Consider the following 19,113-nt stretch of genomic DNA (forward strand, 5'->3'; position numbering starts at 1 on the left):
GGACCCGACAAAAATTTAGTTCTGACTTAAATTCTACCTGGGCCCCGCGGGTAGAATTTAAGTCGCCGTGACCTAACCGTGAGCACACCGAGAGGTACCCCTCCGGTTGCCGGCAATCCACCGGGACAAATAATAATTTGTTTGTTTGTTTGTTTGTTTGCTTGCTTGTTTATTTATTTGCACACCAAGAAAATCTATAATGTATAATATGATAAACAATAAGTGAAAACAGGTTCAGGAGGAGGGAAAAACGTATATAGCTTATACTAGGCCCTCCTCGTCTATACTTATCAAACTTGATTATAAATCATAGATAATATAGCAAAGTAATAAGAGAATAAGAGAACGATAGATAATGATGATCAAATAATTAATGGTACAAATTAGAATTAGATAAGAACTGAGCACGTGACTCTACTACAGGGGTTATGATGGCTTTTCATGGCACTTTTAAACGTCAGAAAAGACGTGATTGTTTGTATATTTGTCGGAAGACTGTTCCATATTGTGACATATTTGCATTTTACGGAGAACTGTGCTAATGATGTGCGGAGGATTATAGAGTTGATTTCTATGCCAGGTATAATAGTTGTGTAAAAGTGAATTAGGGTTTGGGAAAATAGAAAGATTATTGGGGAATATATAAGGAAGTTAAATGTTAATATATTAATTTGTAATTTACTGATATCGTGGATAGCTAGCATCTTTTAGTTTTGAAATAGAGGAGGCATGTGTGAGCGAAAGTCAGAAGCAGTGCTATCCTTGTGAATTTCTTTTGGAGAGTTATAAGAGGCTGTAGAGTTGCACGGCAAGCGCATCCCCAAACAATATTTATGTTACAGGAAGTCAAATGCGGGTATATAAGGCTGTTGCATATCGTTGTGAGAGTCTTTTGAGGGGTGATGTATTTGATTTTCACAATAGCACCAATTGTTTCAGCAACTTGTTTACTTAAAGCAGGGAAAGACTTTCCAGTTTAATGTGTATACTTCGTAAAACCGGGTCAAGTGTGACGTTACAGATCAGGTGAGCATAACTAAAGCGAGAACTTCGTATATCGTGTTTCTTTTTTAGCTCCAGTGCAATTGTATATACTCCTCGAGATATGACCAGGAGCCTGCCTGATGCCCGACCGTCGTTCGCGGGGCATTCGGCAGGGACCCTACAACTGCCCCACCTGGATGTGATAAGCACGCGGTACCCTGTCGGACCCCACAGGTACCTTCAGAGCAACTGACGGGTGCCTGCCGGAGACCGACCAATGAAGGTTACAAAATTTTACATAAATGCCACCGAGTGCCCACCGGAGCACCCCGGGACCCCTGCAGGGCAGCGTGAAGGAAAGTTTTATTTGTGACCACGACAGCCGGTGCCCCCCGGACGTCATAGCCCGGCCGGGGCTTCATCCCCGACGGGCACCAGCGCAATTGTGACCTAAGCATTAATGGTGCCTACACGCCAGGGACCTCCCATACGATTCCTATCAACGTAACTGTCAATGGAGCCCGCCTTCTTTTGTTACTCAAAACAGTTTTAAATATATTGGTGGTATTGTGCCTTTACACCGGCAGGTATCGGCTCATGTGTACCGCGTTTGTCGATTTTTAGCGCACCTTTTTAGTTAGATTTTTGAAAAAAATTGGTGCAGTTATCCGGCATTGGTGTCAATGCGCCGTGCAGATATGCGGAGTAACTAACAATGCAGTGAATGGGAACCGGTTTGGGATTTTGGAATTCAGTGCAATTAAATGGAATGTGCGTTCATTCGAGTGACCTTAAACCAGGTTGTGTATCAGGAGCACACCGCTTTCCTATTTCATGTGTCCCAGTTAAATTCCGGGGATCCACCACAAGCCCCGGTTACACATAGCCGAACATGGCTCCCGAACGCTAGCCGACTCGGCTCGGCGGTAGTTCGAGAGCAGTCTGACCAGAATTAGGCCACACTTTGGCGCCGAGCATTCGTCGAATCTGCCCCGAACATGTCCCAATCATCTCCTAACCAATACACGGTGTACCCCCAACCAAACCCCGAATGCTTTCTAACCAACTCCCAACCATCCCTACCTTTAGCCGAATCTCTCCTGACTAATTCCCGACCGGCTGCTAACCCTCTCACGAATGGAACATATTCAGCCACTTTCAAAAGAGGGGTTATTCTCATTTTTGATCAAAATAATCCATTCTGCTATGTTGTTAACATCATCAAGAGATCGAATTCGGATCACAGTTAGCTTAAATAGGCTTTTAGCTTTTTTTTCTCTGTTTTTGGTCGTGTGAAGGTCTGGGTGATTCGCCCTGTTCTGGCAGTAGTCAGTTTGGTTGGGAATGAGTTAGCAGAGATTTGTCTACGGCCGTATGGTGAGTCATGGGTAGGTTAGAAACTAGTTGGAAGTAAGTCAGCAGTGGTTCTGGCGTGGTTAAGGTTCTAATTTTACTGCTGACTTACTCCCGAACACCACCCGAACACCAGCCGACCGCGCCGAACACCAGCCAATCCATTCCAGTCCCTCCGTCCAGAGCCGAATCTGGAATGTTTTGAAATTTTCAAAACATTCGGCTGGCGCAGCCAAACACTCCAGAATCACTCTAACCATGGTCGGGGGAGAGTCGGGAGGCCATGTTCGGTTATGTGTAACCGGGGCTTAAACTAGATACTAAATATCATAGAAATCCGTCGTTCCTTTCATCAGTTACCTAGTATCATCCTTGGAAGATTTTGACAAGAACGCAGCTCCAGAGCAAGCTGCTAGGAGGCCCACACCTAAAACACTTCCTCGTTACATTACAAGTTATTTGCCACCAAAAAATCAAGATCATGGCACGCCCAGGTCAAATGATAAAAAAAACGGAAGTTCTGCTGCAGTACCAAGGTCACATACCAGGCGGCCCCAAATCGACCTTGACCTTCGTCTTCCCAGCTCCTACCTTCATGCCAGATATCATTGTAATCCATCTAGAGGTTCTTCACTTATGCTGATTACAAAAATCCGGAAACACAAACAGACAGACAGGCCATGGCCAATAACTATTTTTTTCATGGAAATAATAATTTCAACGTGCTTTATCCGTAGCTTCTTGCATGTCTTGAGTTATGCTGGACAAAATATGTACTAGTATGTGGAAACACAGACAGACATATGCAAACACAACAAAAACAGGTTGGGGGTACGTATGAACAAAGAAAGCAATCCTATAGAGCCTGGATACCGTTATTTGTGTTGACATCTGGCATCCAGCTGGTGGGTGTCACTTCGGATGTCAGGGCGGGACTTTCTAATTCTAGACCGCCCACAGCAGGGCGCAACCAACCACCAACAGCTGGGCGTAATCGGGAGATGGCAGAAACCAATCACAGACAGCAGGGCGTAACCGAGAGATGGCCGTAACCAATCACCGACAGCAGGGCGTAATCGACAACAGGGCGCAACCAATCGCCAACTCAGGGCGTACCGACAGCAACGCGTAACCATCGAACACGGCAAGGCGGAACCAGCAGTATGCAACAGGACAAAGACATGTTCAGTCGGACAGTCAAGCACGCTTTTAGGATGCCATTTGACAATTTGTGTAATGTATAAGGATGACGGTGTAAAGAAGTTTGATCCATTGTTCAAAATTCCTCGTCAATTCTTTCGATCTTCAATCAAGAACAAAAAGGAGAGTGCTTAGCAGCTTCGGTACTCAAGAAGGCAAAGAACAGACCACAAAGCGGGCACAAAGCGGGCACCTGCGGCCCCTTGGACTCAACATCGACCTCCGCCCGTCCGGAGCCGAGGAAAAGGCCAGGAAGTTGAAACGACCCACACCTGACGGCCGGAGACTCAGAAAGCGGTCTGACTGAAGGTTGGTAAAGTTTTAGGTCTGAACCTGTTGCACGGCGCATATGTTTCTGTACACATAGACCCTACCGTTTCTATGTTTGAACACCCCGATATTTCGTGGAGTAATTACGGTCTGAATTTATTCTATTGTCGAATACAGTGGTTACAAACGACATGTCTTCTATCGCTCGTTCTCATTTGAATGTACACATTTTGTAACTTCCGTTGTTGCAGTTTGAAGTAAGACGTTTCTGGCATTAAGATATGCCACATATAATATGCGAAACTGTCATTTTTAAAAGCAAAAAAAAAGTTTTCAGTCGTCATAAAAGAATGACAGTTTGGCACCCTATATGTGCAAATCTGAATGTCAGAAACGCCTTACTTCAAACGGTAACGGAGGTTACAAAATGCGTACATTTAAATGACAACGAGCGCTAGATGTCATGGACACTGCCTGATGGAAAACTGTTTTGGAATTGTAGCATCGCTGGCCAGCCATATACCTGATCATGACTTCGTTTAGATTTTACCGTGTTAGATTTTACTTACCTACCCAGAAATGGTATTGTGGCCTGTCGTTTAATTTGTGCAAACTTCTTTGCACGGGTTGAGAGAGAGGTGATAAGTACCCTAATCTTTTCGACATTCAAATATTTCTTGCAAACTTACAAATTCATAAATATCCTGTTAAGCTCAGCCGTCACAAATATCCTTGAGTTACAGATTTTTTCCAACAGCTCAGTTACCCATTTATGTGCATTGATTTTAAATCAAAGTTGCAGAAATTTTGTTTATGTATTTGTGTTAGTGGAGAAGACCACGTATAATGACAAACTTCTAGCAAACAAAGTCTCCACATGTCCAGTATGAAGGACGTCTCTAGCCTTTGGATCGGAAATGCTTTCAAGTGTACAGTTGAACAACGTAACCGTAGAGAGTATCAAATAGACATGTGCTATCTTCCATTTTCCAAAGAACATTATAGGAATATTAATCCCTTGCATGTTCTGACAACGAATAGTTAGTTGCATGTCATGTATGAAACTTCTGTACAACCAAAACAGAGAGAAATTCATCAGCTTTTTTTTCCAGCTAGGCGTTACGAGATAATACGGATGGGAGGATGAAGGAAGTCTTGAGCAACCAGACCGGACAACGTACCAGGAGGACAAGTTACATGCATATGGGGGCTGTTCAAACAGCTTATTTTGTAGTCTTATCAGCAAAAAGGGAATGTAGCATTATGTTCTCTCTTATGTCAGAAGCAGAGAAGCATGATTATCTACATGTAAAACATCAATAGCGACAGCCACTTTCTGTGTCTCAAATAAGCAAGTTCTCCAAACCATGTATTTTACATACAAAGCAACAAAGGCGGCCCTTTTCAGTCCAAATACCACACACTCCTTTTCAGTCCAAATGTCACACAGTCTGACTCCAGGGCTACTCCAAAACAATCCACTGGGGTAATGCATTCGTGATTTCTTTTAAAATTCCATCAAAGTGATCGTAGTACTGTTAGTAATAAATGCATCCGCTCCTCGGTAAGTTTTCAAATCAAATATTGTCATGATATTCGATCTGACTTTGTTAAGGTTGTACTCAGGGATATTAGAGCGCCCCACAAGAACAGAAAGGGGAAGGCTTAGCAGGTTCGGTACTCAAGAAAGCGAAGAATAGACCACAAAGCGGGCACCTCCGGCCCCATGGACCTCCGCCCGTCCGGAGCCAAGGAAAAGGCCAGGAAGTTGAAACGACACCACGCCTTCCCTCTGACGGAGATTCAGATAGCGGTCTGAAGGTCAGTAAAGTTTAAGGTCTGAACCTGTTGCACGGCGCATATGTTTCTGTACACATAGACTCTGCCGTTTCTATGTTTGATCACCCCGATATTTCGTGGAGTAATTCATTTATTCTATTGTCGAACACAGTGGTTACTAACGACATGTCCTCTATATCTCATGCACACTGTCTGATGGAAAACTGACTTGGAAATGTAGCACCCCTGGCCAGCCATATACCTGATCATGATTTCGTTTAGATTTTACCGTGTTAGATTTAACTTACCCAGAAATGGTTTTGTGGCCTGTCGTTCAATTTGTAGGTGTAAGTAGGTGTGGAGAGAGATGATAAGTACCGTAATCTTTTCGACATTGCAATATTTCTTGCAAAGTTACAAATTCATAAATATCCTGTTAAGCTCAGCCGACACAAATATCCCTGAGTTACAGATTTTCCCAACAGTTCAGTTACCCATCAATGTGAGTGTGTAAGTGAGTGAGTGGGTGAGTGAGTGAATGAATGTGCATTGACTTTAAATCAAAGTTGCAGAAATTATGTTTATGTATTTGTGTTAGTCGATAAGACCACGGATAATGAGAAACTTCTAGCAGACAAATGAATTCTCTACATGTCCAGTATAAAGGACGTCTCTAGCTTTTGGATCGGACTTGAATGCTTTCAAATGTAGAGTTGAACAACGTAACCGTAGAGAGTATCAAACAGACATGTGCCATCTTCCATTTTCCACCGAATATCATAGGAATATTAATCCCTTACACGTTCTTACAACCAATAGTTAGTTGCATGTAATGTATGAAACTGCTGTACAACCAAAGTTGAGAGTAATTCATCAGCTTTTTTTTCAGGAGTTATGAGATGATACGGATGAGAGGATGAAGAAAGGCTGGAGCAACCAGACCAGGCAACGTACCGGGAGGACAAGTTACATGGAGGCTTTTCAAACACTTAAGTTTAGTCTTATCAGCAAAAAGGGAATGTAACATACTGTTCTCTCTTATCAGGAACAGGATAACATATCTACATGTAAAACATCAATAGCGACAGCCATTTTCTGTGCCTTAAATAGCAAGTTCCCCTAACCATGCCTAACACCACAAATCAACACCCCCACCCCTTCATTCCATATCAAGCCATGCAAGTGTCTCCTCAAGACGTTCTGTGTCTGGTTGTGCCTCAAAACTGTGCACCTGCTAACACTGTCACTGTACATAATTATATCTTTTGTATATATCATTGTGTTGCATCCTTGTGTATACCCAAAACCGCCCTGAAATACAATGCCGAACCACTAAGACAGCAAACTTGGTAATACAAAAGAAATAGTGAAGTTTCACCGAACTTTGTGTTATATATTTTGTATTCCATCTGACTTTGTAACGATGTGCAGGCAATCTAGGAGCCCCAATTGTATTCGTATTACTGTTCACGTTTCTATCTTGTATAACATTATGATATTTAGAACTTAAAGTTTGATCAAAAGATCATGAATGCACTTTGATACGAATGACGTAAGTACGATACTAGCAAAAAAAATTGAGCACCTCTTAACTCTGTACCCAATGATATCTTTTGTCTATATCATTGTAGTGTTTCCATGTGTATACCCAAAGTCTCCCTAAAGTGCAATCCCGACCCACTACGGCAACTAACTTGTTAATCCAAAACAAATACAATGTAGTAAAGTTTCACCCAGTTATCTCTTATTTTGTAATTTATCTGCCTTTGGAACGATGTACAGATCAATATAAGAGTCCCCTATTCCATCCATAGTACAGTTATCGATTCTATCTCGTAAAACATTGACATGTCCGTATCTGTGCCGGGTCTTAAGGGGTGGAGTATTCAACATTGCTTCAAAACAAATTGATATGTTTTTATCATGTTCTTAGAATAAAGATATAACCACACTATGGCTGTCCTTTTTCTTCGAAACGTAGATCATTACAACTATCTCAAAACTGATGACATATACGATACTTGCAAATGAGTCACTCATTCAAACAACAAAAGTTTTTTAAAACATCAAGCTATACGTATTTTCATTTATTCTAATATCATCTAATCAACCAAAAATATGTGCAACATATTATTCGGCCATGTTACATACAAAACATCTTTATATATACATGTATAGATCATTACAATAAACGCTATAATAAACAATCGTAATTACTACCCGATTAAATCAAAGACATACAATTTGACAAATCCATGACAAAACATTCCATCAAACTGTTTGCCAACCCCGTTACTTCCAATTCAACAGGGACAGGCCACTTGAAAACAAATTCCCCAGGGAATAACGAACACATTCCAAACATGCCTGTACAATTCTGGGAATTCTTACAAATCGGGCGTAAAGTATACTATTAGGCTCGCCCCTGAGGCGTCGCCAAAAACACAAGCATGGTTTCATAGAAGAACTATTTATTGATCCTCCATCAACATAGTCACAAACTTAACTGAATTACATGAATGATGACGACAATAACAGTGAATGAAATATCATATCATACATATGAGTGAACACTATAAAATCTAGTAAAGCGCAAACTAGTATAATGAGTAGATCAACATACAGCTAATATCTAGTCAACATTTTTTTTTACAAAAACATACTTTCACGGTTCAGTACAATATTCATGTGTATATATTCCTCTAATACCAAAAGCTTATATCATTTTACCACAAAACGGATATAGAATTTACAAAACTGAAATAGTTCCTATTAAGGGAAAACGCCCCTTTCTCACTGGACCCGGTACCCGCGACACGTTAACGACCTCACTGCGTCCTAATTTAGATTTTCTGTTTCCCTTGAATTTATGATGTCAATATCATGCAAAATGTACAAGCATTACTGAAAAGGCAACAAAACATACAAGGCGTAAAAATATCGATTTCTTATAGATCATTTGTTGCGAACATAACCAAACTGCGAATAAGCGTACACTCTTTAGAAATAGAAAAAGGTCGTCATAATAATGTACCAGCCAGTCAGAGACGATGTCCTACCTGCAAACATACTGTTGAAGATGAATTCCACTTTCTTTTAACATGTCCCACGTATATTGAAGAAAGACAGAAACTTATGAATGTTATCACCCGCAATGCAAACATAACCTTACCATTGAACACAAGCTCAGAAACGTTTAATTTACTTATGTCATGTCCTGACGCAATTTCCTTGTACATAGGCAAACACATATCTACCTGATTTCTCAAAAGAAATAGATTAATCTCTGACGCAAACAATTATAGTTTCCTGTGTATCATGTAATATACTTCCATATACGTATTCTGTATTACTCTTATTGGATACCGTAGTGTTTAGACTTAAGTTTTGTAGAAATCATTAGCATTGTTAATAAGCAAAGACATATATGTCTTGACATTTTGTACTACCCACGAACTTGCCATACATTGTACCTGTTACATTTGCTGTGCAATAAACTTTGATTGATTGATTGATTGATTGATTGATATAAATAAAATTCGTTGAGCACGCTGTCAAATCGCTCGGTTGTAGTGAGATCGCAAAGATGTAGTTGGTCCAGTGAGATAGGGAAGTTTTCTTCTCAGCAAGAGCCTAGTATTTCAGACATGTTTCTTATTTGACCTTCGATTCGACGTCTCTGGTACCCCCATGCATGCCCTCCTGAGTGTTACCTTTCTAATCCTTCGGTCGATTCACTGGTGATATTATTGGCTGTTCCTTAATTTGACACATCTGAAAAATCAGTCAATCTATAAGCTGTGTGCTCCTGGTCGACTGACTTCGTTACAGAGAAACTCTCTAATCTACAGTCTACCGAAGCTTTTGTCTTTGAACCTTTCTTATAGAGCGAAGTGTCAGCTGCAGCATTTCTATCTATGGGCAATCCTACTTCAGCTGAAGATGCATAGAAAGTCACCGAGTCATCGTCCTCAAGGTTCTCGTTCTGTGAGGCCTGTTCTGGTGTATTATTTACGCCCTCGCGGTTGTCTGTCACTCCCTTATGTTCACTGCTAGCATCCTCGTCTTTTATTTCGCAGTAGTTGTGTCCAGATGGAACGTATACCTCATCCTCGTTTATCTCATTGTACATGTTGTCGTTTGCTTGATAAGAGTCCTGCGCATGCGTGCTCTGATTCAGATGTGTGCTTGCCGTGTTACTTTGGTACATGGGGTTACTCCGTAAGGCACCTGAAGCCTTGCATTTTGATAAAGGAAAGCCTTGTCTACTGCCGGGTTGATTTGCGTTGTTTCTTCTCTTTCGGTAGCAGAACAAAGCAAGGAAAATCATTAGGAAGAACTGACCTACCGCTATACAGCCCATTGTCAGAGGAATTGTTATGTATGTAGTGTCGTCCAAATTAGGACTCACGTTGGTATGTTGGAGAGAAAACAACGTTACTGTTGACCCTGTTGTGATATTCTCAGTTTGGGTGGTCAGTATCAAATTGAAAAGGGAGGAGGATGTTTTGTTTTCTGATCTATGCATGCTACCGTCTGAGCTACCAGGACTGGTGAAATATCTATTGCCAAACGTTTCAATATTTTCTGCCGGTTTGGTTTCATTTTTAACAGTCTTCAGCGGACATTTTGTGTCACCTGCCTTATTTGCGGTGCGCACGATGAAAAATGACTCGTGCATTTTGTCATGAACGATAACAAAGCATGCTACTCTTGTCAAAGAGTCATCTCTGCTGCCGTTTCTGTTCGAAGATGTATTTTGAGAGACAACCGTTTGGTTTTTCTGCGTGGTCACTACAAAGCTAAAACTTTCCCCTCCAGGGGCAGATGGTTTGTCACTTGTTTCTAAGGCGGAGAATCGCAAACTGGACGCACCCTTTAAAGGAAATGTGATACCAACAGACCCTTTCCATGCCTCTACACACTGAGGTGAAAAACTCTTGTTCATATTTTCTTGACTGCTCGTTGCTATGACAACAAAAGGAGAATTAGCAGTCAAACTACTCGGTCGAAAGCCTCCCCCCAGACGCTTACATGGGTATTCCCTTTTTCTGGGGGCGTAATTCTTCCATGGCAACACGTTATACCAATCAATGTCAAATCTTTCCTTAGTTTCTTCGTAATTGATGTGAAAAACTGTGTCTGCGACTTCGAATTGCATCCAGTGCGTTGCGGGAAGCCCTAGCCATGGGAATGACAACGGGCTGCAGTGTTCAAACACAGCACGCCATGATATGTGTCGCACAACGGTCGCTTTCGAGGTAATTAGATCTTCTCCGGCGAGGACGACTTTATCGATATTTTCAAAAGCTCTAAATTTTTGCAGGCACACCATGTCATTGTTACTTAGATCTAGGACTTTCAGTCGGTTCAAAGATTCAAACGCTTCGGGTGTGACTGTTTTAATTTTGTTTTCACCGAGATATAGCTCTTCTAGTTTGTCCAAGCCGATAAACCATTGGCTCTGTATTTCTCGCAAATCGTTGTGTCCTAGATCTAATGACAACAAGCTGTCAAGGTTCTGAAAACACGCAGGACCTAAACTTGAGATCTTATTGTGGGACATAGAAAGATGTGTGAGCTTATATTCCCATCGCACATGTGTTTCGCTGTACCATTTGCTAGGGATGTGTGTTAACATGTTATAGTTTAAATACAAATGCGTTAACCCCCTAAAGTCTTTGAATGAAGCATTGTCTATCTCAGCTATTCCCGCTTGTACGAGAACAAGGCGTCTAAGAGAAAGGGAATTGATAAAAGCTAGTTTTTGGGACGATAATTTTCCCAGTTGCAGCCCTTTTAACCCCAGCCATTCAGTATCGAGAAAGCAGTAACCTGTTGGTAACTTTGTTATTTCAGCAGATTGATTGTAGCCTCTGTGACAAGAAATGCATTCCGTCTTATATCGGCTATAAAGGGCCTTTGGAAGTGATCGGTCGGTATATGGGGTTTTGACGGGTTTACAAATGGACCAATCCGTTCGTTCGCACACCGGAAAGCAAGTTGGATCTGCTGAAATATCTGGTACCGTCGCCACGGCAAGAAAAATCAAAATGCCAATCTTGTTTTGAAATCTCCCCTTCATTTTGGCGAAAGCAGTTCCTCTACAAAAAAATTATCTTTAAAAATGTTTCAGCCTGTTTCACTCGATGAAAATCTAATGTTAAACCACTAATGTCTAAGTCGCCTTTGTAGTTTGAGTTTTCAAGCACTTCATGCAGTGATTAAAGTCTCGAATCTGAGCAGTACGATTATGACAACCACGAACGTTGTGTCAAGAGAAGAATTCCGGATAAACTACTGGCATAAACCTACCTATACGCAGCGCGGACAACAGGTTGATGTATCAAAGAGTTCAAATACAAGAGAGTGTTCAACAAAGCTTTCTTTGCCCGACGTCTCGATTTTACTTGTTGCGAAGTGCTGAATTAGTGCCGGGTTTTCTCACCGAGTCGCCCTCCAGATCTGAGCGGGGTTGCCGTGTGACCTCGCCGCAGCCGGAATGATCTGCTTCCGTCAAAGTGAAGGGAAAAAACACAAGCCGTGTTCACAAACGTTTGTATCAACTGTTTTTGTCCGTTCTTCGATGATGCCAGTTCAACTGACGCTATTTCTCCGCTGGATCTGTTGCATCAATATGGGGGAAAATAAAACACTGACCAAAAACGCTACCTTTGTTCAACAACTTGAGTCCTTTTATATCAACTGCTCTTGTCCGTTCTTCGACGATGCCAGTTCAGCTGACGCTATTTATCCGCGGGATCTGTTGTCATCAACATGGAAAAAAAAACACTGACCAAAAAACGCTACCTTTGTTCAACAACTTGAGTTCTTTTGTATCAACTGTTCTTGTCTGTTCTTCGACGATGCCAGTTCAGCTGACGCTATTTCTCCGCTGGATCTGTTGTCACCAATATGGGGAAAAATAAAACACTGACCAAAAAACGCTGCCTTTGTTCAACAGCTTGAGTCCTTTTGTATCAACTGTTTTCGTCCGTTCTTCGACGATGCCAGTTCAGCTGACGCTATTTCTCCGCTGGATCTGTTGTCATCAATATGGAAAAAAAAACACTGACCAAAAAACGCTACCTTTGTTCAACAACTTGAGTCCTTTTGTATCAACAGTTATTGTCCGTTCTTTGACGATGCCAGTTCAGCTGACGCTATTTCTCGGCTGGATCTGTTGTCATCAATATGAAAAAGAAAACACTGACCGAAAAACGCTCCTTTTGTTCAACAACTTGAGTCCTTTTGTATCAACTGTTCTCCGTTCTTCGACGATGCCAATTCAGCTGACGCTATTTCTCCGCGGGATCTGTTGTCATCAATATGGGGAAAAAAAGAAAACACTGACCAGAAATAAACAACGCTACCTTTGTTCAACAACTTGAGTCCTTTTGTATCAACTGTTCTTGTCCGTTATGATGCAAATTCAGCTGACGCTATTCTTCGCGAGTCTGGCGCTCCAAAAATGTAAATGACGCACCTTACGTTGCAGAAGTGGAGATGTTTTGCTAGTATTGGATGTTCCGAGGGGACAACACTACCAACTATATAGTCTATATAACCTCCTTGTACCAACTAAGCGCGCAACTACTCAAGTCGTTCTGGGCTTCAGACCAATTTGTTAATGTTTCCTCACGTGGTGACCTCCCTTTGTACAAATGGCAACCCAACGCATATCAACAAGGACCCGACGCAGATGGAAATATAATATTTCAATTGGTTCCCTTGAACCAAATACATGTAGTCATGGAAGACCACGTCAATTTTCAAACTCTCAACTCACTCTTTTTATTGAGTATCTCAAACGATAGAACAACTCTAGGGTGTAAAGTTGTCGACCTACCTAAAATATGTAGCACCACAAGAACAGTCAACTTCTGTAAATACGCGGTTTTCGCGGCGACCGTTTCACCGCGAACTTAAAACCACTGCGAGCAGTTTTGTCCAGTGCTGAAGCAGAATGTGACTATAGCGCTGCCGCAAACTTTAAACCACAACATTATTTCGCCTTAGCCCGAAATAAAAACCACGTGAACTTTAAGTGCATTTACAGTTATCTCCAATCAGATATTCTGGTGCCAAAATCGTAGCTGCCGGAGAGAATTCAGTTGTGTGACAGTTACGCTTTTGCCACGGGAAGATCACTGTTTTGCTAGTTGTTGATGTTCACATGGTACAACGCTACCAACTAGGTGTGTACATACTCAAAATATGTGTAAGCAGATGTGTGTAGGTGGAGTACTCCGGATCCCTCTTAGCTTACTGAGATATTGACACTTAGTATGACTAAGGCAGTGCAAGACGGCTCTAGGCTGTCCATTGCCTCTTGAGATGCCTAAACATCTCACCCGAACTCATCCGAGTCAAATATGCAGAGTGCAAGGGACAAGGACTTTATGTGACGCTCTAGATACATTGCCTATGCAATTATAAATAAGAAAAAATTGCAGGAAGTCTTTATTTTTTAAGTAATTACCAGTTTTTGCGTGCTCTTCTAGTTTCCATGATAACATAAACGTGCTTGTATTTGAGGCTGAAAAACACATTTTGCACAATCATTATGAGTTGATTGCGATACACTTTTGCTATGATATAATCTATAACCAAAACAGCATCCACCGTCTTATTGTCCTGTCGTCTGTCAAACTTCAGAAAGGTATTAGCGGACCTGAGTGGACCACAACAATGAGAATCCAAGATGGCGGGCAGACATTCCTTCTCATCTTGGAACGATCGAAAGGGGTAAACATGAAAAAAAACTAGTAGATACTTAAGATTTGTTGCATGTTTTTTAGTCATAATTGCATAAACAATGTATCTAGAGCGTCACATAAAGTACTTGCCCCATGTACACTGCATTTTAGACTCGGATGAGTTCGGATGAGTTCGGCTGAGGTGTTTAGGCATACCGGTCTCTTGAGACTGTGTGTGATTCATCTTGTGACTTAATCTATCAGGGAAGATGTCTGTTGTTGAACATATAAAGTGAGAAACAGATTGTGTTAACGTTAAACAAGACAGACCGACTGTAGGGATAGACAGGAGAAGACATGTGAGTGTGGAATAAAGATCTTTATTAGGCCACGACAACGTCTGGAGAACCCCTCTCTCCATATTCCGAAGCGTTTCAGTGAAGCTGCGTTGGTAGAATTTCTTAAACAATAAGAAAACAAGAGCTTTTCAAAAAAGCTGGCGTTTCGGCTACGTTTATGAGTGTGAATTGTCTTTTCCCTTTACTTGAAGTAAAATCTGCCAGAGAAAGTCACTCAAGGGCTGTTCAGTTTATAAGAAAAATTGCCATTTTGGGAAATGAGTACTGTTTTAATAGAGAAAGGCAGATTGGGGAAAGCAATTTTGAAGATACGTCACTTAACTTAAGTGCTTTTGAAAAAGCTGGTCTTGGCCTACAACTTGTACTTATTTGTAAAATGTACAATAGGCTCATTATAAAAGCTATCAATGTAATTATGTACATGGCACGCAATAAAACATAAAATTTGAAAAAGCACCATTGAATCATCAGCACTATGGTAATTAAGTGAAATAGAAGTTCATAACAGCTAAGGTTCTATCTAAAATGACTACCAAATGTCAAACAAATCAACAGCTACCTCATCCGTATTATTCTGGTTTCCGCATTTACAACATTTCTTCCTTATTTTCCTGGGTAATTTTGCTAAAATTCATGAAAATTCCCATAGTTTTGTGCCGAGCGGCGCCACTTTCCACGTCCGTGTTGTCTGAATGAAGTCGATACTGAACAATGGAGCATTTGCTGCTGTAACAAAGGATCGCTGTTTTGCAAACAACATCAAGAGCCTCTGTTTACATCGGGGATAGAAGTTTAGTGGCGAGTGTTTTGCAAGAATCATCTTACCGCGCATAGGAGCCGCTGCACGGTATTTTCCATTACAATGAACAGAAAAATTCGAATGCCGGGTTTGGAATCTATGAAGTCCTGTTCATAAGACAAAGGCCTTGTATATATTAAATGAATATTTAAAAATAACAAATATAAAATATTTCTTTATTTATTAATGAAAAAAATGAAAAAATGATATTCATAAATATGATATTGATGGATTAATATAATATCAATATATATTTTTGATATTCAATATCTAAAAAGAAAAAAAAAATCCATGCACGGACACGAACCCGGATCTTCTAGGTCCGAAGTGCTTCGCGTTGACAGATGGGCTAAGCTGTGGTACGTAACCCGTTTCTCTGTACGTAATGCTATAACCTCACTATGTGGTATCATTTATGTCGATTTTTGGTCGTTTTCTTGACGAAATCATTTTTTTCTTCTGCAATCTTGTGGAATAGATGTAATATGGTCATTTTTCAGGATATCAAAGTCCGAAACCACAATGCAATAATATTTCCGAACAGTTCTAGCAGTTACATGAGGTCGCCCTCCTGTGTGTCATGCAAATCTAGCCTGCCTGCCTTTTCGTGCTCCCTTGCCATATAAGGCAACGGCTATACAAGGATTTGGGAACGTATTGCCATATAAGGTCTTCTGGTGTGCGACACAGTGTTGAACCAAACAGCATGCCTGCAGCATGCATCGAAGCATCCTGCATGCGCTATGCATGCATCGAAAGTAAAAGCCAGGACATTGCGTTCCGGCGCGAAGGCGCCGAAACGCAAAAAGGTTTCTATGATAATGCCTGAAACACAATTCAAATTTTCAACTGTAAAGATGTCTGTTCAACTGTCTTTGTTCAACTGTCTTTGTTCAACTGGCTTAGCTCAACTGTCTTTGTTCAACTGTCTTTGTTCAACTGTCCTTTTTCTTAAGAAATTATGGTCACTTGAGCAATGCTTCGCAGAAAATGCTTATCGCACTACATTGGTTGGAACTTGTTGGTTGGAAATTCTGGTGATTACATGCACTTTTTGTTTTATCTTTTTATCAGAGGTGTCCAGTTATAATTGTAGGTCACCTTCTCACTTGCCATTGTCTTTTGTGTTTGTTGCAGCAATGGTGTGGAGGCACCATTGACACATATGTCTGGACCGTGCAAGAACCTGGGCAACAACATTGAAGGTTCTTTGCGACAACATCCAGGGCATCACTTAGCCCAGGAGTCTTCAAGAGAATGGGTGTACCACATTTGACAAGGTGAGCATTACCTGTGCTGTATAATTGTTTGACGGCAGACTCTGCTTAGCTTTAGTTTAAGGTGATAGGATTCATTATGAAAATGGATCTGTAATTGGGCATACACATGGTTTGTGCATTGGCACTGGCATGGTCCACAGTTACATCTGTTTTTATTGTATGTCACATTCCCAATACCATTGGACAGCCGTTGAGACTTTTGTGTTTGTTGCAGCTGATGTCTATGTGTACATCTGAGTGAGTGAGTGAGTGAGTGAGTGAGTGATTGAGTGAGTGAGTGAGTGAGTGAGTGAGTGAGTGAGTGAGTGAGTGAGTGAGTGAGTGGCCATGATTGAAGAAGACAAGGAGACTGTTGATTGAATCTGTACAACTTACTCCAACTTGACCGTGACATAACTTTTGTTCAGGCCAGTGGCACCGTCTTTGAACTGAGTTTACCCATGCCAGTTCCACCAATTGTCCTGATTGCCAACAGTTTGATCTGAGTTTAGATATCTTTCAACTTACTACTGCATGACTTCGGTTACCATTTCCACTCCTGGCAGAGCAGAAACCATCCTAGTGCCTTCGTAGCGTTTGGAGTTGAACAAAGCAAGATGTTTTGTGGCTGTTTTGTTCTTAATTCCTTTTTGTGTTTGACTTTCTTGTAGCTAAAAGAAGCTTGGAAGCAGACATCTCTAAGTACTTTGCCAAGAGGTCGTCATCCAACGCCAAGTACGCCATCTACACGGTGACATCCAGAATGACCGGTGCTCATGTATACACCCTGCCAGAGGACCTGGAATTTTTGGTGTTTGCATCGTTATCAAGGGAAACAGTTCGAAGTGCAAAATGTTTCCACAGAATTGGGCTGGGACTGACTCATCATTGGTGTGATGGGAAGTCAATTATTTGTGATGTTGCATTTATAGCTTTAACTGAACGTACGATTCCCTCTGTATACCCGAGGCGTTGTTGGCAGGGCAAGTCACAATCTCCTGGTTGGTGGTAGGGTACTTGACGTGTTTTGTTGACATCCTGAGTGATGTTGTTGGTAGGGGGTTGGGGCATTTTGTGAGTGGTGACTACTTTTGCATGCAGGACTTCAGACTGTTTCTGTGTTGTACAATCTCTGTGTGTGGTTGGTTTAGTTTCTGTGGCTGTGTCGATGGCTGAGATTGTTAGCGGAGTGGTTGTGAAGTTCAGTGTTTCAGAGAACGGCAATTTTCCTAGTTCTGTTAGCTTATGACTGCTTGGAATCTTCTACCATCTGTTGTCCTTTCTGTTTATGTGGTGGTAAGTGGGTCGTCGGGAACCTAGACCACGACATAATTTGCCTTGTGTCATATCTTGGAGTCCCGACCCAAGACAATGACACAGGGCCAGGAAGGAGGGCAGGTGGTTGGAGAGCCTGAGTAGTTATGAGCTAACAGAACCATGGAAATCCCTGTTCTCTGAAACACTGAATCTTGCAGTCACTCCGAGAGCAATTCCGGCTATCGGCATTGTTACAGATGCTGAATCTGCCATGGCATCGGGTTTGTGTACCACAGAGATAGGCTGAAGCCCTGTGTGTAGAAGTAGCTATTGCTTCTAAATGTCCTAACCCTCCACTAGCAATTACTCAGGGTGTAATCAAAATGTGCTCAACACCTTGCCATCCATCAAGAGATCATGATTTTCTCCGCTGATGATGCTTCAGGTAGACAGGGGATTTTGTACATTTCTAGGTTGAACCTAGAACTGAAATGACAATCACAAATCTTAACTTCCTGTCAGGCCCCCAGCAATCTGTATATGAAGTCCTTGTGAAATTGACCTTTTATGGAATGCAAAGTGTACACTTTTACAACAATCATGTATACAAATGGCATGTACTATGTTATGCTAGGGTCACAATTCCAAAGCTTGCGGGAAAAAGAAATACGATATAAAAGACAGCTAAACACACAAAACTTTTTTAAAAAGTTCTCCTTAAATTGTGCATATTCTTGATAGGCATTTTTCATTCTTTGTTTTCAAACAGCCTGGTCGGGCCCCTGCTTAGAAATGTGACCCTACTCCCTAGCATTAGAGATATAGTTAGTACTGTATTAGTTAGCATTTTAAGCTAATATAGTTTTCCATTTTAGTTAAGTTAGCTAAAAATGCTCACTAAGATAAAAAGAATGCCCTGCCTGCCTATGTGCTCAGGCCAGAAACTTGCTTAGCTTTTTTTATCTTGGTGAGCATTTTTAGCGTAGCATTTTCTAGTTTAGTTAGTTAATATTTGGCAATTTTATCTTCTTTTTTTTTCAACGCTCAGCATTTTTAGCTGAGTCATGAGCCACTATTCTCCAAGCAGGGATTCGGCTTGGCAACATAAAGTAAATGGGACAGAAAAAGTCCGCTAGCGCGCTAGAGACGCCTAA

The 19,113-nt window shown here is 41.3% G+C and overlaps 1 long non-coding RNA gene across 1 annotated transcript; it reads left to right on the top strand.

Moving 5' to 3' along the window:
• Positions 1-1,289: 1,289 nt before the first annotated feature.
• Positions 1,290-7,537, top strand: LOC136427588 (uncharacterized). Its single transcript, XR_010754475.1, has 3 exons — positions 1,290-3,846; positions 4,920-5,628; positions 6,476-7,537. It is a non-coding gene; the product is annotated as an uncharacterized lncRNA (long non-coding RNA).
• Positions 7,538-19,113: the final 11,576 nt, after the last annotated feature.

Source organism: Branchiostoma lanceolatum, chromosome 2, assembly GCF_035083965.1.
Source record: "Branchiostoma lanceolatum isolate klBraLanc5 chromosome 2, klBraLanc5.hap2, whole genome shotgun sequence".
Classification (NCBI taxonomy): Eukaryota; Metazoa; Chordata; class Leptocardii; order Amphioxiformes; family Branchiostomatidae; genus Branchiostoma; species Branchiostoma lanceolatum.